Raw genomic sequence first — 25,433 nt, 5'->3', positions numbered from 1 at the left:
GCCCCTTTAAACATTTCACTCAGTTGCTTGCCTTCACCACACCCTTTAGATTGGTCTACATTATGCATCCTACTAGGTGTTAGAGAACTTAATTTCTGTTGGGAAAACCCCTCTATGGCTTCAGATGCTAACACCACCACAGCATCCCCCCTACACCTTCCAGGACCACAGGCACAGGGTCACCTTCCTGCACCACTCCAAAGAAACCCTGCCCCATGGTCACCACTCAAGGCTCCACAGTCCTCCTGTTCAAGCTTTCCAATAATCTTAATATTTTTATACAATGGGCAGAAATTGGAGCTCATTTTTTGGGCCACCATAATGGCTATGCATGCTATCAGGCTCAACAAAGGTTTTTTCCAAAGTTAGTGGCCCACCTGGCTGATTTATTGACCCTGTCCTATTTGCTCAACAGAAGGCACCCCACACATCCCTGTGGCTTGCCAGATTGCTCTTTATGGTTCTCTACCAGGCAGGTCACTTTGAAATAGAGTATGTGGCACTTGGAAGAAGCCCCTCTGTGCACTTTACCAGCCTCCGTATCTGCCCAGGATCAACACCACATGGATGAATATGACCTACACCTCCTCCCAAGGAGTACAATCCCCATGGCCTCGAGGCCCAGCATTTGGGGGGAACCCCCAATTACTTCACCTTCCCTGGTCAAACAGTTGGTGTCCACTGTGGGTCCAGTGCCCTGGGCCCGACACATATACATGGTTCTCCATATGTGCACTTCTCCTTCCCTCAAATTCCAATGTATTTGCCTCCTTGCCAGCTCCCAGGGAGTCCAGTCTGTTCCTACCAATTGACTTTAGTCTTGGTAAAGTAAAAAACTGAGACCAACCTTGAAAACTCCCTGAGCAGACAAAATCAGTTTAGTCATACCAGCTAAGCCTAATTTAGCCAATTTAGCAAAACTAACTTGACCTGGGTCATTTCCTGCTCATGCCTCTGAAAATCATAAGAAAACTTAAACTGTTTCCCAAGGTTGATATCACAGAACTACATTTCAGTTCCTCACCACTCAAGAAAATTCTAATATTATAATCAATCATTGTGAAGAATAAACAGTCCCTGCTTTCTCTCTCTATAAGCTGCTTCATAACAATGTGCCCCTGAGCTTCCTTCCATGTTGTGGTTTGAGTGCTCCCAGTTTGCAAACTGTCTTTGATGTGTGCACAATAAGCCTTTATTAATTACTACTTTGATGACTCATTGGTTTTACTTCTGTTATTTCTGACCTTCAGTCATTCTTGCACGGCAGTTCGCTATCAATATATTCTCTTACTTTTGCTTTTTTTTTTTTTTTTTTTTTAAATCTGAGAGTCTTTATTTCACCTTCATATTTTACAAGGTAGTTTTGGTGAATATAGGGTTGCTGGTTGAGAGGAGTTTTTCTTTGTGTGCTTTGAATATGTTATCCCTCTGCTTTCTGGCCTCCCTTTTTTCTGAGACATCAGCTGTTAATTTCACTGGGGTTTCCTTGTAAGAGTTGGGTCATTTTTTCAACTGCTGTTTCTCCCACTGTATGGTTCTTACTTGCCCGTATCTTTGCATGTCTTGTAATTTTGTGGCACATCAGACATTTTAGGTAATAGATTGTAGTAACGCCAGGTACTAGTCCCCTTCCTTCTGGTGGTTTTCACTGTAATTGGCTTATTTGTTCATTGATTGGCTGGATTTAAGTCTGTGTCCTCCACACAGAGTGGAACCTCTGACATAGCTCTTGGAAGTGGACATAACTTTGGGAAAGCCTACTCTCCTGGAACACTGGTATGGGGAGGGCTCTCTTTCTCTTTCATGAACCACAGCCAGTGGCTAGACTCCATTATTTGCTGGCTGATTGCTTTACTGTGTTCACCAATTTCCTGGGCGGCATAACTTGCTTTCACAACCAATTCAATAAAATTCTGACTCCTTTATAGAAATATTTTCCAGTCACTGGGTGATATTTGTTCTGAGCCTTGTAAGCCTCCTCTCAGCAGTGTAATTTCCTGTTGTTGTTGTTGTTGTTTTTTCAGAAAAAGTGTCAGCCTATATTTCAGGCTGTATCTTCAATAAATACACAAATCTACTCCTAATTGCCTTTCACCTCCTTCACCACTTTCTTGAGAGTGTCCTTGGACTTCAACTTCTCATGATCTTGGGCCATCAAAGTTAATTCTTTGGAAAATGATTAAGAGCTTCGTGTTTTAAGGCTCACTTCACCGCCATGTTCAGGCAAAATCTCTATGCCAGGACCCTGGAGCTGCTTTGGGGACAATGGGAAGCCTCTCTCTGAATGACAATCCCATTTTAGGAGCTGAGGACACAGTGCAGTAAAGAGACAGCAGCCACAGGTCCTCTCAATTATGTCTCCTGGCCCCTCAGAAGTGACTTATGTTACACTCACCTCATGAGATGGAACCAGGGTGATCACATCACTCCGAAGGCGTCACCTCATTTCCACACGTAGAGACTGAAACAATGCTGTCCCCCCTTTACAGGCACACTCACCCAGTACTTACTGACCCTCAGCAACAGGGACCTGGACACAAGGTCTGAAATGTTGATGTCCTGTTCTTCTCAAGAAGATAGCCCTGTTTAACAGTGCAAAAATGGAAACAGCCTCTTATACCCACCACCCCCCAGAAAGAGAATTCTCTAAGAAAAGTACAATATATACAAAGGATTCGGCATATCCAGGATCTGCAATACAAGGACAGTAAGGAAATCCCAACAAACACAGTGTCATTTTTAATAGCCCCTTAACACAGAACAATTAACACATTATAAAAAAAGAGAAAACATTACTAACTGATTTAAAGAAAAAACAGTATCTATTAATCTTATGTACTATTGATAAAGGATGACTTGCAAAATTATCTCATCTCAATAGTCTTTTCTGAAAGTAATAGAAATCCACACTCTCATGCTGCACTTTGAGAAGTAACTTGGTAAACACAATGTTTACAACTTCTGTAACATCTCTGAATTTCATGTTGAAAGTTTTCTAGAATATGATACAGAAATTAATTTCCAATAAGCTTTCTCATATCACTTACATTTATACTTCTTTTTGGTAAAAGTATCACATAGAAGGGGGTGGGCCAATTGAAGTCTTTTCCATGCTACTTACATTCAAGAGGTTATTGAGTCCTTCATGCCTTCAGAAAGAACTGGATGACAAAAGCCCTTTCCACATTCTTTATCTTTACATGGTATTTCTTCTAGTGTGCATTCTTGCACTTCCTCAAAGGTTTTCATGAAAAATAAAGGCTTTCTCATTTTACTGACATTCATAGTGTTTCTCCAGTGTGACTTCTTTCATTTCTTTGAAGTGATATGTGATAAGTGAATGTTTGTGCACATTCCTTAAATTCATAAGCTTTCTCTCCAGTATGAGTTCTTTCATGTGTCTGAAGAAAACTGGGAGAAGTGAAGGCTTTCTCACGTTCCTTACATTTATACGATCCATTTCCAGTGAGGAAGACCATCTGGGATTGAAGGCTTGAGGGAATTATAAAGGCTTTCCCACATTCCTTACATTCATAGGGTTTGTCTGTTCTATGACTCCTTTCACATATTCAAAATGCACTGGGAGAAATGAACACTTTCTCACATTGCTTATGCTAGTAACGTCCATCTCCAGCGTGAAAGAGCAGGTGAGATCAAAGGCTTGAAGGAATCATAAAGGCTTTCATATATTCCTTACATTCAGAGGGTTTCTCTCCAGTATCAATTCTTTCATGTTTTCAAAGATACCAGAAGTGAATGCTTAACTGCATTTTTTACATTCATAGGGTTTCTCTCCAGCATCAATTCTTTCATGTACTTGAACCTTACTTGAAAACCTGAAGGCTTTACCACATATTTTACATTCAAGGGGTTTCTTTCTAGTATGAATTCCTTCACGTTTCTGAAGTACACTGGGAGAAATGAATGCATTACTGCGTTTTTTTACATTCATAAGCTTTGTCTCTAGCGTGAGTTCTTTCATGTATTCAAAGAAAACGGGTAAAAATGAATGCTTTCCCACATTCCTCATATTTATAAGGTCCATCTCCAGTGTGAAAGATCATGTGTGAGCGAAGGCTTGAGGGATTTGTAAAGGCTTTGCCACATTCCTTACATTCATAGGGTTTCTCTCCAGTGTGAGTTCTTTCATGTGTTCAAAGAGAAGTGGAAGAAGTGAATGCTTTACTGCATTTTTTACATTCATAGTGTTTCTCTCCAGTATGAGTTCTTGCATGTCTTCGCAAAGAAGTGGAAAAAGTGAATGCTTTACTGCATTTTTTACATTCATAGGGTTTCTCTCCAGTATGAATTCTTTCATGTTGTTGAAGAAAACTGGAAGAACTGAATGCTTTACTGCATTTTTTACATTCATAGGGTTTCTATCTAGTGTGAGTTATTTCATGCATTTTAAGAGAACTGGAATAACTGAAAGCTTTACTGCATTTTTTACATTCATAGGGTTTCTCTCCAGTATGAGTTATTTCATGTACTTTAAGAGAACTGGAAAACATGAATGCTTTACTGCATTTCTTACATTTATAGCGTTTCTCTCCAGTATGAATTCTTTCATGTTCTCGAAGATAACTGGAAGACCTGAATGCTTTACTGCAATTTTTACATTCATAGGGTTTCTCTCCAGTGTGAATTCTTTCATGTACTTGAAGAGAACTAGAAGAAGTGAATGCTTTACTGCATTTTTTACATTCATGTTTCTCTCCTGTGTGAGTTATTTCATGTTTTCGAAGAGAACTACTACAACTGAAGGATTTCCCACATTCTTTACATTCATAGGGTTTCTCTCCAGTATGAGTTCTTTCATGTACTTTAAGAGAACTGGAAGAACTGAATGCTTTACTGCATTTTTTACATTCATAGGGTTTCTCTCCAGTGTGAGTTATTTCGTGTACTTTAAGAGCGCTGGAAAACATGAATGCTTTACTGCATTTTTTACATTTATAGTGTTTCTCTCCGGTATGAATTCTTTCATGTTCTCGAAGATAACTGGAAGAAGTGAATGCTTTACTGCAGGTTTTACATTCATAGGGTTTCTCTCCAGTGTGAATTCTTTCATGTCTTCGAAGATACCTGGAAGAAGTGAATGCTTTACTGCATTTTTTACATTTATAGCGTTTCTCTCCAGTATGAATTCTTTCATGTTCTCGAAGATAACTGGAAGAAGTGAATGCTTTACTGCAGTTTTTACATTCATGAGGTTTCTCTCCAGTGTGAGTTCTTTCATGTTTTCGAAGAGAACTGCTACAACTGAAGGCTTTCCCACATTCTTTACATTCATAGGGTTTCTCTCCAGTGTGATTTCTTTCATGTCTCTGAAGGGAACTGGAAGAAGTGAATGCTTTACTACAATTTTTACATTCATAGAGTTTCTCTCCAGTGTGAATTATTTCATGTTTTCGAAGAGAACTGCTACAACTGAAGGCTTTCCCGCATTCTTTACATTCATAGGGTTTCTCTCCAGTGTGATTTCTTTCATGTCTCTGAAGGGAACTGGAAGAAGTCAATGCCTTACCACAATTTTTACATTCATAGAGTTTCTCTCCAGTATGAATTCTTTCATGTTCTCGAAGATACCTGGAAGAAGCGAATGCTTTACTGCAGTTTTTACATTCATAGGGTTTCTCTCCAGTGTGCATTCTTTCATGTCTTTGAAAAGAACTGGAAGAAGTGAATGCTTTACTGCATTTTTTACATTTATAGCGCTTCTCTCCAGTATGAATTCTTTCATGTTCTCGAAGATAACTGGAAGAAGTGAATGCTTTACTGCAGATTTTACATTCATGAGGTTTCTCTCCAGTGTGAGTTATTTCATGTTTTTGAAGAGAACTGCTACAACTGAAGGCTTTCCCGCATTCTTTACATTCATAGGGTTTCTCTCCAGTGTGATTTCTTTCATGTCTCTGAAGGGAACTGGAAGAAGTGAATGCTTTACTACAATTTTTACATTCATAGAGTTTCTCTCCAGTATCAATTCTTTCATGTATTTCAAGAGACTTGTGAAAAGGGAAGGCTTTTCCACATTCCTTACATTTATATTGCTTCTCTCCATCTTTTTGGTAGTCATACAGTTTGTATTCAGTGTGACATCTAATGTGCCTTTTAAGGGATGAATGATGCATGAAGACTACTCCACATGCACTGCATTCACATGGTTTATCACCTGTAGTTTTCTTGTTCAGACTGCGATTTGGATTTAGGCTGATGTTTTCTTGACATAGACGACTATCTTCACTTTTGAAGAGTCTCTGTAACATACGATTTCTGTAAAAAAGGGGAAGAACGTTATAAATGATTTTTTTATTAATGTTTTACATTTGTTATAATTTATTATGATTTATAGGAAAAGTTTAGCTTTTCTGTCTTGTCTGAATTCCTGGAAATTGAATATGCTGAATGCTCTGCAAGAGGACTTCATGCTTGCTTTTCCAAACAGTGATATTCACATATAGGGTTTATTCATACTTCCAAGTGAACCTTTTTGCAAAAACTGAACATCTACATCACATTTCAAAAAGTCTATTTGGTGAAAATTTTCTAAGAATACCTGAATTTGAAGCAAGGGTTGTTTTTGTTTGCTTCTTTTTAAAATTTCTTAACATATCATTATTCTAATGGGGCACACTGCTTTCTATTCTGAGTGTGACTCACCTTAATTTTCTTCCCTGGCTTGTGTTTTTAACTTCAACATCATTATCTTCCCATGATTTTCCTGAAATGCAGACCCAGAATGTTGATTTCAATGTATTAGAAATTATAGAAAAATTATGGATTCTAAGACAGTCATGATCAATGATCATTTCTAGTTTATTTATCAACATCTATTTCTACATTCTACATCCTGGAACAATGCTGATGGGCAAGAAACACTTGTTCTCTACTTGATGAAGAGAGGGAATGTCCTCAGTCTCACCTATAGAGGCCAGGTTCCTGAAGGTTTCCCACATCACATCTCTGTAGAGTTTCCTCTGTGAAGGATCCAGTAAAGTCCACTCTTCTGGGGTGAAGTTCACAGCCACATCCTCAATGGCTACTGAGTCCTAAAACATCACAAATATGTGTAGAGTAGGATGCATAAGACTGATGACACTGCGGATCTGCACTCCATTTGTAGAAATGTTACGTGTGATTCTGTCATTTCTAAACACATATTTTCTGTTATCATCAAAACTTCATTGCTTTTTTGTACACACTTCCTCCTCAATTTATCTGCATTATCAACACAGAAATTATTTACACATTTTTACTGTGATCACATTACATTGTATTTCTCTGTAATGGCAGGCTCCAGAGCATGTCGGGAAATGACAAAAATGCTATATAAATAAAACAAATATCATTCTATGAAACATGATTCCTTGTGAGAAAAATTCTTTCATTTTCTTCCTTATTACCCACCAGTTACAGCACTCCATGAGTCAGAGAGTCAAATCTGCACGAGGTTTCCATGAATAAAAACACAGTGAAGAACTGGAAGCATTGTTGTCTAGTCCTATCACCAAAGAGAGAGTCCCGGAGGCCTGTAGAAATCAAACTTTTAACAAAGCCTAGCTGCCCACATTGTCCTAAAGTAATCCAGGCCACTACGAGTAATCAGAGATAGCTGCCTGAATATAAACGTTCTTGTGGTACACTCATCATCGACTCAGTTCTTCTTTTCTCTCTCTCTATGATTTGAGGAGGCTAGAAAGTTACCTGGAACTTACAATTCAGACACAAGGAAGAAGGCATGACAACTTAGACCATAAAATACCTATACTCATGTGCCTCAAGGATACTTCCCAGAAACTTTTAGAATGCACAGTGAGATAACAATATGCCCAGAAAGCTCTTTCCAGTCAAATGCTAACCGTGTACCCGGAGCTTTGCTGCCCTAGAAAGCAGGTTAAGAACTACAGAGTTCACTAAGTCCACGCAGGTTTGATGGTAAATTTGCCCATGATTATAAAATAAATGAAGGATTTAAAAGTGCTTTCCTCCAAAACAACATAAAGCTTCCATTTTCCAACTAAACAGCAAGTGTTTCCCACCCAGGCACTCTAGATGATGCCCTGCCAACTTCTGATCCCACACTGAAGAAACTTAGAAACTGTCATTCTTGATCTCATAAGAAGAAAATGAATGAACTTCGAAAATTCTTCTCAGGTCATGAGAGCCTTGAGGTCATAGGGCAAAGCGGGGTCTCCCAAATTGGGAAAGTGAAAACAAGATAGCTTTTTGAAATATGCCCCAGGTATTTTGTTCTTAACAAGACTTGTAGTAAACAAATAACCTATTTCACCAGAGGCTAATGCAAACATAAAAAGAGCAAAAAAGACAGAACACAATATCCATGAAGTTTAAGACAACACTCTATAACAGAAGGTTAAACGTACATAATAGGAATACCTGAAGGAAAAGAAAGACAGAGGGAAACAGAAGAAACAAGTGAAGTAACAGTCACCCAAATATCCTACAATTAATGATAGCTGGTAAACTGATCATCCAGGAAACTCAGAGAAGCCTAAACATGACAAACTACAAAAGCACACACCGGAGGATATCCTATTCAAACAAGAGAAAAATCAAAGACAGAGAATATATTGAGAAATGCCAGAGAAGAAACACAGCTTAGCTATAAAGAAACAAAGATTTGAATTAAATTGGACTCCTTTTAAAAACCATGCAAGCAAGAAAAGAACAGAGTGAAATATTTACAGTTATGAAAACAAAAATCCCCATGGCGTAGCAGTTAAGTGCGCCTGCTCTGCCGCTGGTGGCCCGGGTTCGGATCCCGGGAGCGCACCGATGCACCGCTTATCAGGCCGTGCTGTGGCGGCGTCCCATATAAAGTGGAGCAAGATGGGCATGAATGTTAGCCCAGGGCCAGTATTCCTCAGCAAAAAATAAATAAATGAATAAATAAACATTTAAAAAAAAAAGAAAAAAGTAAAAGATTCGAAAAATAACTTTGATATATTTATAATTAATATAGATGACACTTTGTTTAAAATAATATTAGCCAGAATGTATTTGGTAATGAGAAGCTTGTGCACAAGTGAAATAAATGACAGCAATGTGACATGGGACAGGGAGGGGGAAATTGGGAATAGTGTGTTAAGAAGTACTTGCACAACAGTGAAGTGGAGGGTGCTATTGGGCAGAGGAGGCGCGTTAGTTGTAAACATATGCTGAAAACTCAAGGGCAACCACTAAAAAATGATTTTTAAAAAAATGCGTAACCAGGGCCAGCCCCGTGGCTTAGCGGTTAAGTGCGCGCACTCCACTACTGGCGGCCCCGGTTCGGATCCCGGGTGTGCACCGACACACCGCTTCTCCAGCCATGCTGAGGCCAGGTCCCATATACAGCAACTAGAAGGATATGCAACTATGACATACAACTATGTACTGGGGCTTTGGGGGGAAAAAAAGGAGGAGGATTGGCAATAGATGTTAGCTCAGAGTCCGTCTTCCTCAGCAAAAAGAGGAGGATTAGCACAGATGTTAGCTCAGGGCTAATCTTTCTCACAATAAATAAATAAATGAATGAATGAATGAATGAATGAATGAATAAAATAAAATAAAATAAAATTCGTAACTGATATCCTAGAAGAGAATGAAAAACAGAATCAGAGTAAATGGTCATTTTCAGCGAGAGAAGGCAGAAAAAAGGTGGAAGGAAAAAAGAAAAAAACAAGGATAAAAATAGAAAACAGCAAAAGGTTCAGTAAATATTACTCGAACTGTATCAATAACCACTTTCATCACCAACAGTCTCGATACATTGAAAGACACAGTAGTATCAGATTTCAAAAAACAAAATTATATCCTGTCTACAAGACACCCACTCTAAATCTAAAACTCAGATAGATGAAGGGTAAAGGGATGGACAAAAATAGACCATGCCAAAACTAGTCAAAAGAAAGGTGCCACAGGTATATAAATTATAGAAAATGCAGATTTCAAACCAAGGAACCTTCAGAGATAGAGAGGGGCATTAGATACTGATAAAGCAGTATATTCTCCAAGAAGTAACAGCAATACTTCCTGTGTACCTGCATAACAACAGAGGGGTAAATACATGAGGTACAAACTGATAGAATGCAAGGAGAGACAGACGAATCCAGTACTATAGCTGTAGGATTTAACACCCCCTTATCACAAATTATAAACTCCAGTAGGCAGAAGATGAGGAAGGACAGAGGTCAACTGAACAGCACCGTGAAACAACTGGGTTTCATTATAATCTATGGAATACTTCAACAACACAATATACATTCTGGATTTTCTTGTAATCTGTGGAATATATAACTACATTTCACTGAAATCTATAGAATACAACAACAGCAGAACCTAAATTTTTCTCAAGTTCATGGAACATTCACAAAGACAAACCAGATTGTGGGACATAGAGCACACCTTAACAAATCTGATAAAACAGGAGTCATACAAAATGTTCTCTCACACCACCTAGGCATTCATCTAGAAGTCAATAACGGAAACATAGTGGGAAAACTCCCAATTATGTGGAGATTCAACAACATACTTCTAAATAACACATAGGACGAAAGAAGAAGTCTCAAGAGACATAAAAATATTATTTTGAACTAAATGAAATTAAAACACAACATACCAAGGTTCTTGAATGCAGCAAAAGCAGTGCCTTAGCGAAATTTATGTGATGGAACAAACACTAGAAAAACCAAAGGTCTCTAGTCAATAACGTAAACACCTATCTTAGGGTAAAATAAAGAGAAGAGTAAATTAAACTCAAAGCAAACACAAGAAAAGAGCTAATAAAAATTGGAAAAGAAAGGAAGGTCATTGTGTAAATCAATGGAGAAAATTAAAACAAAAAAGCTGGTTCTTTGACAAGGAAGACAACAACGAAAAGAGGAAAGACAGAAATTACTAATATCAGAAAGGAAAGGAGGGGAAATGAAAATGACAAAAGGATTTGATAAGATCCAATATCCCGGTCGGCCGCATGGCTTAGCGGTTAAGCCCGTGCAGTCCACTGCTGGCGGCCCGGGCTTGGACCCCAGGAGTGCATCGACGCATCGCTTCTCCGGCCACGCTGAGGCCGCGTCCCACGTACAGCAACTAGAAGGATGTGCAGCTATGACATACAACTATCTACTGGGGCTTTGGGGGGAAAAATAAATAAATAAATAAAATTATATATTAAAAAAAAGATCCAATATCCATTTATGATAAGCTAGTATTCAAGGGTAACTTCTCCTTCTTAAGAAAGAACATCTTTATGAATACTGTAGCTAAATTTATAACATTTGTTCTATATGGCATGATTTTCTCTGTGAAACGTCTGAAAAAATTCACAATAGAAATAACCCCAGGGGGCCGGCCTGGTGACATAGTGGTTAAGTTCACGCACTCCCCCGTGGCCGCACAGGGTTCACGGGTTCAGATCCCAGGCACGGACCTAGGCACTGCTTATCCAGCCATGCTGCGGCAGCACCTCATATACAAAATAGACGAAGATAGGCACAGATGTTAGCTCGGGGCTAATCTTCCTCAGCACAAAGAGCAGAATTGGCAATGGATGTTAGCTCAGAGCCAGGCTTCTTCACAGAAAAAATGAAAAAAAAAAAAGACACTCCTGGAATTAATAAGAGAGTATATAGCAAAGTTGAAGACTAAAGTGATTCAACTGCTTTCCATATAGACCCACACAAATATAGTCAAGTGATCTTTGACAAAAAAGGAAAGGCAGGGCCGGCCTGGTGACATAAGCGGTTAAGTGCGTGTGCTCCGCTGCGGTGGCCCGAGGTTCGCAGGTTCGGATCCCAGGCGTGCACTGACGCACTGCTTGTTAAGCCATGCTGTGGTGGCATCCCATATAAAGTAGAGGAAGATGGCCATGGATGTTAGCTCAGGGCTGATCTTCCTCAAGAAAAAATGGGAGGACTGGCATCAGATGTTAGCTCAGGGCTAGTCCTCTTCACAAAAAAAAAAAGGAAAGGCAATTCAAATAAAAAAGAAAGTCTTTTCAAAAACATTGGTGGAACAATGGATGTCCACATGCAAACACACACAAAACAAACACACACAAAACAAATGTAGACATTTGGGGCCTTCACACTTTTTTACAAAAATTGAGCCAAAACACATCTCAGATCTAAATGAAAAATGCCAAAGGAATAAACTCCTAGAAGATATCACTGGAGAAAATCCAGATGACTGTGGGTTTGGAGAGGAATGTTTAGATACAAAACCAAAAACCAAGGACCACGAAAGAAAAAGACAAAAATTTTACTTCATTAAAATGAAAAACACCTGCTCTGAGAAAGACAGTGTCAAGAGAATTAGAAAAAAATAATTCATAGAGTAAGATAAAATCTTTATAAAATACTTATCGGATAAATGACTGGTGTCTGAAATATCCAAAGAACTCTTAAAACTCAACAGTCAGAAGACAAACAACCCAATTAGAAAATGGGCAAAAGATTTGAACAGACAGCTTAGTGATGAAAATATATAGATGTGAAATAAGCAACATGAACACATGCTCCACATCAAATATCATTAGAAAATTGCAAATAAAACAACAATGAGGGATCATTAAACACTTATTAAATGGGTAAAACACAAAACATTCAGAACACCAAATACTGGTGAAGATGGGAAGCTACAGGTAATCCTCATTCATTGCTGGTGGAAATGGAATTTGATACACATGCAATGGAAGATAGGAACTTTCTTTCAGAACAAAATACACTGTCAATACCTAGAGTAAGATCCAGCAATAAGTCTCCTTGGTATTTTTCCAAGCGAACTGAAACCTTATGTTCACACAAAACCTACACATGAATATGTAGAGGGAGTTTTCATAATTGGCAAGAGAGAGAGTTTTAAGCAAGATATCCTTCAAGAGTTGAATACACGAAAACAAGCAGTGGTGTATCCATATGATGACATACTGTTCAGTGATAAAAGGAAATGAGGTATCATGCCATGAAAACACACAGAGGAACCTTAAAATGATACGGCTAAGGAAAACCAGCCAATATGACAAGGCTATGTAGTGCATGATTCCAAGTATATGTCATTCTGGAGGATACAAAAGTATGAGCCAGTAGAAAGATCTTTGGTTGTGAAGGATTTGGGGACTGGCGGGAGGGATGAATCAGTAGGTGGAGCACAGAGGATTTTAAGGGAAGTGAAACTACACTCTATGACACAGAAATGATGGACACACGTCGTTACACATTTGTCAAAGCCAGTACACTGTATAACACAAAGAGTCAATGCTAATGTACACTGTGCACTGTGATGCATCAATATGGGTTGGAAATTGTAAAAAGACGTACCACAGTAATTCAAAACGTGTAAAAGAGTGCAAATTGCGTGGATGCAGAGAAAAGGGCAATGTGGGATCTCTGTAAATTCTGATCAATTTTTCCATAAACCAAAAACTGCTCTAAAAAACAAGAATTCTTTCAGAAAAAAGATGAATACAAACTCATTACAATTCACCCCTGATACTGAAACAAGACATCTTTCGTTCAACTGATTTCAACTTAAATCAATAAGCCAGTATGGTGCTCTATGAGCCTGAGACCCATAACGGAGGTGAAACTTCCACTGAATGCCTTGTTGGAGAGGAGGGCACTGTATACTCTGAGAGGTGCCATGGTTACTCAGTAGTGTCAGAACCCCAAGGGTGATATAGAATGTCCTGGTGAGTCCTTGTATTGTAGACCTAGTAATGTACAGACAGGTGTTACATTGATTTCTACTTTGAGTATCTCTGAGTCGAGAGATTCCCAGAGTTGGTTTACCACCAAGGGGCATCTCTTAGGCATTTATCCAAGAGTTTGTGAACATATGCAGATGAGACCAATTTTGTGGCCAGTAGTAAAATGACTGCCTGATGTTTGATACTTCTGAAGACACTTGGATTTTGTTCTTCATCACGGACGTTCAATTAAGGGATGAGGAGCAGCAACTGAGCTCCATCACTTATGAATGTGTATTGTTGTCCTTAGAGTCCATGCACTCCCCAGTGCTGTGCATTCAGTTAACCCCAAGGAACTATGCAGGGAACCAAGGTGTCTGGGAAAGGGGTGACCTCCTCCACCATCCCATCATCTTTCAAGGGATTGAGGAAGAAAAAGCCATGCCCCTCCCACAGATAGCATAAGCTGCAGGGCCAAGGCGAGCCTCCATCATATCATAAGTAGGTGTCAGCAGCCAAGCTGAGTTGATAGGATGCTGTTTCCAGGGCCAAAAAACATAACAGGCAATTCAGTAGAGGGTCACATGCTCAGTGTTTATGAGAGTCTCTATTTTCAAGAGCTCTCAGTACCTGGTGACAACAGTAGCTGTAATGGCATATAGTGTGGGGACTAGGGCAGCTTCTCACATCAGAAGCCTATGGACAACTTAAGGCCCTCCTCCTCAAGAGGCCCATCAGGGTTAGAGGCCTCCTCCATGACAAGTGATTGCTTTATAGAGTTTAAGGAACCCGGGTTCAAGTTGGGTTTGAACCACTCCCTTTGCTGTGCCAAACTCAGACTGTGGGTGTTGTCACTAAAACCCAGAGGGTCAGATTCTTTATTGCAATAGACACAAAGGTGGTAGCAGCAGCAGCAGTGTTACTTAGGGGTCCTGGTGATTCCTCCGTAACCTTGCTACCTACTGGCCGTATGTTGCTGTCTCTTCTTCTCTCTCAAGTAATTGCCCCTTAACCAGTAACGATCTGATGAGCTCAGCTCATTCACAGGAATAATCATCCCTGAATCCCCAGAATCCCCCTAACATCAAGGTGACCCTAGCCTCGTCTCACCTTCACTCTAAATACACAGATAGTGTCTACAAAGACATAACACAGGACCTCATTAAGGAGGGCCCCATCCCCAGACTCCTGCTCCCAAGGGAACTGAAACTGCCAATTCAGAGTCCTCTGTACATAACAGAACCAGGCGTGGTGGGTCAACAATGCACACAGGTGGGTCAACAATGCACACACAGCTCACAGGAGCTGCCCAGCAAGCAGCAGCTCACAGTGCAGGAGCCTCCAGGCTTTCTCATCAGCCTGTCCAGATAAGAGGGCCTAGGGGAAAAGGGAGGGGTGAGGCTTAAGTTTTCAGTCGCCAAACGTCAAAAATGTGGATGCTGGCCACTCATTACAAAAGCAAACACAGCTGAGAAAAATAAGCATTTGCACTGGTTTGTTTTTATACAAAGAAACACTAACAGGATGATGAAGCCGTGATCAAAACCGGTCATTTGAGGGGGGCTGGAGTCAGACGAGAGGAGTGGGGCAGGATATTCAGGCAGGGAGTCTCCTTAAGTTAGTTTCCTCTTAGGAATTTTTTTTTCACTTTCCCATGCATTATTTATTTAATATAGGGAAAGAAATTTACATACACACATCTTCCTACGGTTGATCATGAGTTTTAATTAACTTCTGCTTTTTAAAATTAATTTAATTTTAACTTTTCTACATATGAAACCGTTCCAAGATATAATCCTTTAAATACTAATAAACATAAAGTGTAAACAAATCCCTTTTAACTACAAAGACATGGGGCATGATAGTTTCTCCCTCCACTGTATTTCACACTGGGGATATTTTCAGGATGAAGTAGCATATTATAATATATTAGGGGTTTGCAATTAAGCCCTGAAATAAAATAGGAATTCCAAATATTTAATCAGGATTGACCAGTTTCCTCCTATCAATTAAAATAGAAATTCAACTGCTTTTTCCTCACAGACATTATAATAGGAATTCCTTTTCCTTAGGAACAGTATAGCCTTTAAATGTCTAAGTTCTCTAGGGACATGAACACACAAAAACTGATCTAAAATAGGAAAATGCAACTGAGAACTTGAACACATCCATCTCTCATCTTGAGGTTCACTTGCCTAAATGTAACAAACATTCCATTCATTCCTAAGTGTTTTATTCCTTTTGATTCTATTGTCAGTATATTTCTTAATTTCATTACCAGACTGTTCATTCCAAGTGTATGGAAATACAATTGATTTTTACATTTTGATCTTGTATCCTATCATTTTCCTGACCTTAATTTGCAGTTCTACTAATTTTTTTAGTGGATTCCCTAGAGTTTTCTAAAAACAAGCTATCTCAGCTGGAAGTAAAGATTAGTTTTACATCTTTCTAACCAATATTTATGCATTTTATTTCCCTTTCTTGTATAATGGTTCTGGCTAAAATCTCCAGTACATTCTAGAATAGAGGTGGCAAGAGCAGACATCCTTCTTTGGTTCCGTATCTTCAGGGGGAACCATCCTTTCTTTTACAATTTAATATCTTAGCTGTGAATTTTCCTTAGATGGTCCTCGTGATGTTAGGAAATTTCCTTGTATTCATGAAAGGGTACAGGACTTTGTCAATTATTTTCCCTGAGTCTACTGAAATGACCTGCCATTTTTGCTTTTTACTCTATTGATATCATTTACTACATAAATGGAGTTTAAGATGTTAACCCAACCTTTCATCCCTGGAATAAATCCCACTTGGTCATGGTGTATGACTCTTTTATATATTGCCAGATTGTGTTTGCTGGTATTTGTTGTACTGGCTTCACGAAATGAGTGCAAAGTGTTCTCTCCAGTCTCATTTTTGAAAGAGTATGTGAAGAATTGGTATTAAATAATCTTTGACTGTTGCAAGAATTCTGCATTGAAACCATTTGCCTTGCCTTTCATCATGGGTGGATGTTTGTTTACTAATTCAATTCCTTCACTTCTGATAGTTCTATTCAGATTTTCCACTTATTCTTGACTTAGGTTAGTAGTTTGTTTCTTTCAAGGAATTTGTCCATTTCATCCCAGTTATCTAATTTTTTGCCGTACAATTATTCATTGAAATCTTTTATAATCCTTTTTATTTCTATAAGGACAGTAGTAATACTCCTTTTTCTTTCTAATGCTATGATTTTGAACCTTCCCTCTTTTTCTGTATATCAGTCTAGCTAAAGACGTGTCAATTTTGTTAATTTCTCCATAGGACCCACTTTTGGTTTCATTGATTTTTCTCTGTGGCTTTTCAATCTCTCATTTCATTAATTTCTGCTCTAATTTTTATTATTTCTCTTTTTCCTTGCTTTGGGTTTAGTATCTCATCTTTTCAACTCTGTTAAAGTAAAAGGATAGGTTACTGATTTGAGATCTCTCTTTGTTAGCATAGCATTAATAGCTATAAATTAATTTCTTTGTACTGTTTTAGATTTGGGCCACATACTTTGACCCTTCAAGTATATATCATTACGTCAAATATGATATAAAGTTCCTCATTAGTTCTAGTAATATTTTTTGTTTGAGAGTCTATTTTGCTAGTTATTTGTATCATCTCTCCAGTTTTCTTGTGGGGACTATTCCCAGATGTACATTTTCCCATACTTTTACTTTCAAACTGTTTGTATTTTTGAATTTACAGTGTGCTACCTGTACAGAGCAAATATTTAGATCATGGTTTGTTTTCTAATCTAAGGTGACAGTCTCCTCCTTCTGTTTGGATAATGTAATCCATTCACATTTAGTATTACTCACATAGTTGCAATTACACTTTTGACTTTTGACATTTTACTTTTTGTTTTATACAATTCTCATGTTCTACTAAATTCTCCTTTCCTTCTTTATGGCTTTCCAACGCATTAATTGATTATCTTCTAATGTAGCATTTTAATTTTTAAATGACTTCACTATATTTTTGAAGTTACCTTTTTAAAGGTTGCTCTGCTATTGAACACAGACTTCTTAATTTATAAGAAGGAGCTTCAGGTGTATATTAGCTATCTAGTGATAGCTGGGATCTTTATTTAATTCTAGTAATAGATGGGATCTTTATTCATATATAGCTCTATTCCCTTTTGCCATTTTTGTGGTATTTTTATATAGATTATATCTATTAATAATGTAACCAAAACTATACTGTTACAATTATTTCTTTACCATCTATAGTCACTTCCTTAGCCCAACACACCTTTGTTCTCACTCACCATCTTTGGGCTTTTAATTAGAAACTAATTACAGAGATGGTCTCAAGATGGCCTTGTAGGCAGACTCTGAAATCACCTCTTCCCATGAAGACAATGAATTTACAACTACTTTTGCAACAATTATCCCTAAGTGAGAAATGAAAACTGGATTTAAAAAACCCACAATAAGGGACAGTGCTGACTGAGGCGGAAGAGGCAGAAATTCCTTTCTGGAAAGAAAAAAGCTCACCTTCTCTCTGCAATGCTTCACAGCTGGCTAGGAGCAAACTTTTTTTTTTTTTTTTATAATTTTATTTATTTATTTTTTCCCCCAAAGCCCCAGTAGATAGTTGTATGTCATAGCTGCACATCCCTCTGGTTGCTGTATGTGGGACACGGCCTCAGCATGGCCGGAGAAGTGGTGCGTCAGTGCACGCCCGGGATTGAACCCCGGGCCGCCAGCAGCGGAGTGCACGCACTTAACCGCTAAGCCACGGGGCCGGCCCAAGGAGCAACCTTATGGTGTGAAGTCTTCCCTGGAGGAGTGGGAGATCTGAGCGGAGAAGCATTACCACAATAAGCAGCTTTTGGACGCAGCACAACCAAGACAAGTGTCACGATACCTGGCTTTGCTGGATACTGACTACAACAGGGAATATGTCCAGAAAAGCGATGGAACATAAAGGAAAAAAGGGGCCCATGCACAAATTCCCCCATTTAGGTAAGCAACCTAAAATCACCAGAAAGGTGCACAGTCCTTTGGTGAAAAGAGACTCACCTGATAGTCTCTGGGTGCATCTTGGTGAGAGGTAAGACCTCTCCAGGGACTCAGACATTGGTGGCAGCCATTACTGTGACATAAAACAGGCATGCTGACATAGACGCTGGCAGATGCCACTGGAGTTCTTCCCCCGGCCTGTTAGTGCAGGGGTCTGCCCCACCTATTAGAGCACCAATTTAATCCAGCTCAGCCAAGGCTGGCATCATGCCCTAGGGACTGGCTGCACCCAACAGCAAGGTAGCAGATAAACAACCTATGGGGCCGGCCCCATGGCTTGGTGGTTAAGTGCGCGCGCTCCGATGCTGGTGGCCCGGGTTCGGATCCCGGGCGCGCACCGAGGCACCACTTCTCCGTCCACCCTGAGGCCGAGTCCCACATACAGCAACTAGAAGGATGTGCAGCTATGACATACAACTATCTACTGGGGCTTTGGGGGGAAAAAATAAATAAATAAAATCTTAAAAAACAAATAAACAAACAAACAAAAAACAACCTATGAAGCTAAAATGAAGGTCAAAAGACAAAAGTATTAAAATTACCTATTTCCATGGGGCCGGCCCCGTGGCTTAGCAGTTAAGTGCGCACGCTCCACTACTGGCGGGCCGGGTTCAGATCCCGGGCGCGCACCGATGCACTGCTTCTCCGGCCACGCTGAGGCCGCGTCCTACATACAGCAACTAGAATGACGTGCTACTATGACATACAACTATCTACTGAGGCTTTGGGGGAAAAGAAAAAAAGGAGGAGGATTGGCAATAGATGTTAGCTCAAAGCTTGTCTTCCTCAGCAAAAAGAGGAGGATTAGCATGGATGTTAGCTCAGGGCTGATCTTCCTCACAAAAAAATAAATAAAATAAAATAAAATAAAATAAAATCACCTATTTGCATGATAAGAGGGTAATGGACACATATGCACAAAAAAACGTTAAATATGATATCAAAAACATAAAAAGTGGGAGCAGGAGAGTAAAAGAGTAGAGCTTTTAGCAAGAGACCAAATTTAAGATACCAATAACTTAATACAAATTGCTATATTATGTGTGAACCTCATGGTAATCACAAACCAGAAACCTATAATAAATACACAAAAAACTTGGAGAAAGGAACCCAAACATAATACTAAAGAAAGCCCTCAAACCACAAGGGAAGAGAGCAAGTGAAGGAGAAAGAAAAAGAGAAGAACTACTAAAACACCCGGAAAAAAGTAACAAAATGGAAATAAGTATGTATTTATCAACAGCTACTTTACATGTTAATGGCACAAATGCTCCAATCAAAAGAAATAAGGTGGCAGACTGAATTAAAAAACAGGACTCCCGGGGCCGGCCCGGTGGCGCAAGTGGTTAAGTGCGCGCGCTCCGCTGCGGCGGCCCGGGATTCGCTGGTTCGGATCCCGGGCGCGCACCGACGCACTGCTTGGTAAGCCATGCTGTGGAGGCGTCCCATGTAAGGTGGAGGAAGATAGGCACGGATGTTAGCCCAGGGCCGTCTTCCTCGGCAAAAAAAAAAAAAGAGGAGGATTGGCGGATGTTAGCTCAGGGCTGATCTCCTCACAAAAAAAAAAAAAAAAAAAAAAAAAAAAAAAAAACAGGACTCCCATATATGCTGCATACAAGAGATACACTTCAGACCTAAAAACACTCATAAACTGAAAGTGAAGGGATGGAAAAAGATATTCCATGCAAATGGCAATGAAAACAAAGCTAGGGTAGCAATACTTATTTCAGACAAAATACACTTTAAAACAAAAACTGCAACAAGGGACAAAGAAGGGCACTACATAATGATCAAGGGAACAATCCAACAAGAGGATATAACACTTATAAATATCTATGCAGCCAACAAAGGAACATCTAAATATATAAAGCAATTATTAACAGACATAAAAGGAGAAATAGACAGCAATGCAGTAACAGTAGGGGACTTTAGCACTCCACTTACATCCAAACAGAAGATCAATAAGGAAACACTGGCCTTAAATGACACATTAGACCAGATGGACTTAGTAGATATATACAGAACATTCCATCCAAAAACCGCAGAATACACATGCTTTTCAAATGCACACGGAACATTCTCCAGGACAGATCACATATTCGGCCACAAAACACTCTCAATAAATTTAAGAAGACTGAAATAATACAAAGTATCTTTTCTGACCACAACAGTATGAAACTAGAAATCAACAACAGGAGGAAAATTGGAAAAGACACAAATATGTGGAGATTAATCAAAATGCTAGTGAACAACGAGTGGGTCAATGAAGAAATCAAAGGGGAAATCAAAACATATATGGAGACAAAGGAAAATGAAAATAAGACATGCCAAAATTTATGGGATACAGCAAAAGTGGCTCTAAAAGGGAAGTTTATAGCAATATAGGCTTACCCCAACAAACAGGAAAAATCTCAAATAAAAAATCTAACAGTGCACCTAAACGAATAAGAAAAAAGAACAAAGACCAAAATCAGAAGAAGGAAGGAAGCAATAAAAATCAGCGCAGAAATAAACAATAGAGACTAAAAAAAAAAAAAAAAGAAAAAAAAATCAATGGAACTAAGAGCTAATTCTTTGGAAAGATAAATAAAATTGACAAACCTTTAGACAGACTCACCAAGAAAAAAGAGAGAAAGCTCAAATAAATAAAATCAGAAATGAAAGAGGAGACCTTACAACGGACACCTCAGAAATACAAAAGATTATAAGAGAATACTATAAAAAGCTATATGCCAACAAATTGGATAATCTAGAACAAGTAGATGAATTCTTAGAATCATACAACCTCCCAAAACTGAATCAAGAGGAAATAGAGAATTTGCGTATACCAATCATCAGTAAGGAGATCGAAACAGGAACCAAAGACCTCCCCAAAAATAAAACTCCAGGACCAGAAGGCTTCTATGCTGAGTTCTACCAAACATACAAGAAGATTTAACACCTATCATTCTCAAACTCTTCCAAAAAAACTGAACAGGAGGGGAAGCTTCCTAACTCATTCTATGAGGCCAACATTACCCTGATATCAAAACCAGACAAGGACAACAGAAAACAAGAAAATTACAGGCCAACAACACTGATAAACATTGATGAAAAAATCCTCAACAAAATACTAGCAAATGGAATACAACAATACATTAAAAAGATCAAACACTATGATGTAGTGGGATTTATTCCAAGGATGCAGGGATAATTCAACATCCACAAATCAATCAACGTGATACACCACATTAACAAAATCAAGAATAAAAACCACACGATCATCTCAACAGATGCACAGAAAGCATTTGAAAAGATACAGAATCCATTTATGATAAAAACTCTGAATAAAATGGGTATAGAAGGAAAACATCTCAACATAATAAAGGCCATGTATGACAAACCCACAGCTAATATCATACGCAATGGAGAAAAACTGAAAGCTATCCCTCTAATAACAGGAACCAGACAAGGATGCCCACTCTTGCCACTCTTACTTAACATAGTACTGGAAGTCCTAGCCAGAGCATTCAGGCAAGAAAAAGAAATAAAAGGGATCCAAATTAGAAAGGAAGAAGTGAAACTGTCACTATTTGCAGATGATGTGATTTAATATATAGAAAACCCTAAAGAATCCACCAAAAAACTTTTAGAAATAATTAATGAATACAGTAAATCAATATACAAAAATCAGTTGTGTTTCTATACACCAACCACAAAGTAGCAGAAAGAGAAATTAAGAATACAATCCCATTTACAGTTGCAACAAAAATAACAGCATACCTAGGAATAAACTTAACCAAAGAGGTGAAAGACCTGTACACTGAAACTATAAAAAATTGTTGAAAGCAATAGAAGAAGACATAAAGAATTGGAAAGCTATTCTGTGCTCTTGGATTTGACGAATTAACACTTAAAATGTCCATACTTTCTAAAGCAATCTACAGATTCATTGCAATCCCTATCAAAGTTCCAATGACATTTTTCACAGAAACAGAATAAAGAATTCTAAAGGTTATATGGAACAACAAAAGACACTGGATAGTGAAAGCAATCCTGAGAAAAAAGGACAAAGCTGGAGGTGTCACACTCATGGATTCCAAAATATACTACAAAGCTACAGTAGTCAAAACAGCATGGTACTGGCACAGAAACACACACACAGATTAATGGAACAGATCTGCCCAGAAATAAACCCACACATCTGTGGACAGCTAATTTTTGACAAGGGAGCCAAGAACTTACAATGGAGAAAGGAAAGTCTCTTCAATAAATGGTTTTGGTAAAACTGGACAACCACATGCAAAAGAATGAAAGTAGACCATTATCTCACCCATACAGAAAAATTAACTCAAAATGGATTAAAGACTTGAATGTAGGATCTGAAACTTCTAAAAGAAAATATAGGCAGTATGCTCTTCAACACTGGTCTTAGCAGCATAATTTCAAGTAACATGTCTGACTGGACAAAGGAAACAATAGAAAAAGAAAACAAATGGTACTATATCAAACTAAAAAGCTTCTGCACAGCAAAGGAAACCATCAACAAAATGAAAACACAACCTAACAATTGGGAGAAGATATTTGCAAACCATATATCTGATAGGGGGTTAATCTCCAAATCATACACAGAACTCATACATCTCAACAACAAAACAACTAACAACCCAATTAAAAAATGGGCAAAAGATCTGAACAGACATTTCTCCAAAGAAGATATACAGATGGCCAACAGGCACATGAAAAGATGTTCAACATCACTAATTATCAGGGAAATGCAAATCAAACCCACAATGAGCTATCACCTCATGCCTCTCCGAATGGCTATAATTAATAAGACAGGAAATAAGAAGTGTTGGAGAGGATGTGGAGAAAAGAGATCTCTCATACACTGCAGGTGGGAGTGCAAACTGGTGCAGCCACTATGGAAAACACTACGGAGACTCCTCAAAACATTAAGAATAGAACTATCATATGATCCAGCTCTTCCACTGCTGGGTATTTACCCAAAGAACATGAAAACATAAACGCATCAAGATATACGCACCCTTATGTTCACTGTGACACTATTCACAATAGCCAAGATTTGGAAGCAATCTAGGTGCCCATCAAGGGATGACTAGATAAAGAAGATGTAGTATATGTACACAATAGAATACTATTCAACCATAAAAAAGGATAAAATCTGGCCATTTGTGATAACATGGATGGACCTTGACAGTATTATGCCAAGCAAAATAAGTCAGAGGGAGAAAGTCAAATACTGTATGACCTCACTCATAAATAGAAGGTAAAAACAACAACAAACACATAGAGACAGAGATTGGATTGCTGGTTACCAGAGGGGAAGGGGGGAGGGAGGAGGGTGAAGGGAGTTATTAGGCACATGTGTATGGTGATGGACTGTAATCAGTCTTTGGTTGGTGAACATGATGTAATCTATAAAGAAATCAAAACATAATGATGTCCCCCCAAAATTTATATAATGTTATTAGCCAATGTTACTACAATAAAAAAGATTAAAAAAAGAAACATTACACAAATATCACATTCCTATATGGAACAAGCACAACCACACATAAAATACGTAGTGTTTTACAGGATTCTTTGATATCAGCTAAGAGAAGAAATGAGAGAATAGGTATTTATTCTTTCATATTTACATAATTACCTATTCTGCTGTTTTTGTTTCTTTATGCTGATATCAATTGCCATCCTGGGTCACTTGCTTTCAACCTGAAGAACTCCTTCAGTAATCTCATAAGGCAGCTGCCTATTAACGTATTTTCTCAGTTTTTGTTAATCTGGGAAAGTCTTTATTTCATCTCTATATTTTACAAGGTTGTTTTGGTGAATATATGACTCCTTGTTGACATGTTTTTTTCTTTGTGCACTTAGAATATGTTACCCCTCGGCCTTCTACCCTCCCTTTGCTCTGCTGAGACATCCCTTGTTAATTTCACGGGGGTTTCCTTTAAGAGTTTGGTAATTTTTGCAATTGTTTTATCCTCAGTGTATAGTTCCTACTTTGATGTATCACTGCATGTCTCATATTTTCGATGCAAGCCAGACAATTCACATATTTTGTCGCAAGTCTGTGTATTGGTCCCCTGCCTACTGAGACTTTTTATTGTTTTTAGCTTATTTTTTCTTCAATGACTAGGTGGATAATTTTAGTTAGTTCTATGTACTCCACACTGAGTGAAAGCTCCGATATAGCTCCTAGAATCAGGCATGGCTTTGAGTACGTCTACCGTCATGAGTCAGTGGTATTGGTAGGGCTCTCTTCCTCTATCACAGGCACACCCCATGGTTAAACTAGATTAATGCTGGCTGATTGCTCTAGTGTTTTCACCAGTATCCCGCAAGGCATAACTTCCTCTACCAAATACTCCAGTGCAATTCTGGCTCCTTTGCAAAATACTTTCTGAAGTCACTGCTTGACGTTTGTTCTGATCTTTGGGAGTGTCACATCATCACTCTCATTCCCTGGTTCTTCCCAGAAATCTAGTCACCCTACAGTCTAAGCTGTATCTTCATTACATACACAAATCTACTAATTGTCTTTCACCTCTTTCTCCACTTTCTTGAGAGTGTCTTTTGACTTGAACTTTTTATGGTATCTTGCTAGGCAAGTTAATTACTTTGGGAAGAAATGAAGGGCTTTGTGTTCTATGGTTGGCTTTTCCCCATGTTCAGGTAAAATCTCTGTG

At 38.6% G+C, this 25,433-nt stretch overlaps 1 protein-coding gene and 1 pseudogene across 1 annotated transcript in view; one reads left to right on the top strand and one right to left on the bottom strand.

The window, feature by feature from the left end:
- LOC131394548 (zinc finger protein 14-like) overlaps window positions 1-25,433 on the top strand; it is a 209,229-nt gene that overhangs the window by 140,938 nt on the left and 42,858 nt on the right. The gene's annotated exons all lie outside the window — the stretch shown is intronic.
- The window catches only part of LOC131394517 (zinc finger protein 709-like), a 30,694-nt pseudogene continuing 7,977 nt past the window's right edge, over window positions 2,717-25,433 (bottom strand).

Source organism: Diceros bicornis, chromosome 30 (assembly GCF_020826845.1).
Source record: "Diceros bicornis minor isolate mBicDic1 chromosome 30, mDicBic1.mat.cur, whole genome shotgun sequence".
Classification (NCBI taxonomy): Eukaryota; Metazoa; Chordata; class Mammalia; order Perissodactyla; family Rhinocerotidae; genus Diceros; species Diceros bicornis.
Note: the sequence above shows the minus strand (reverse complement) of the source record. Positions and strands in the feature narration are given on the sequence as shown.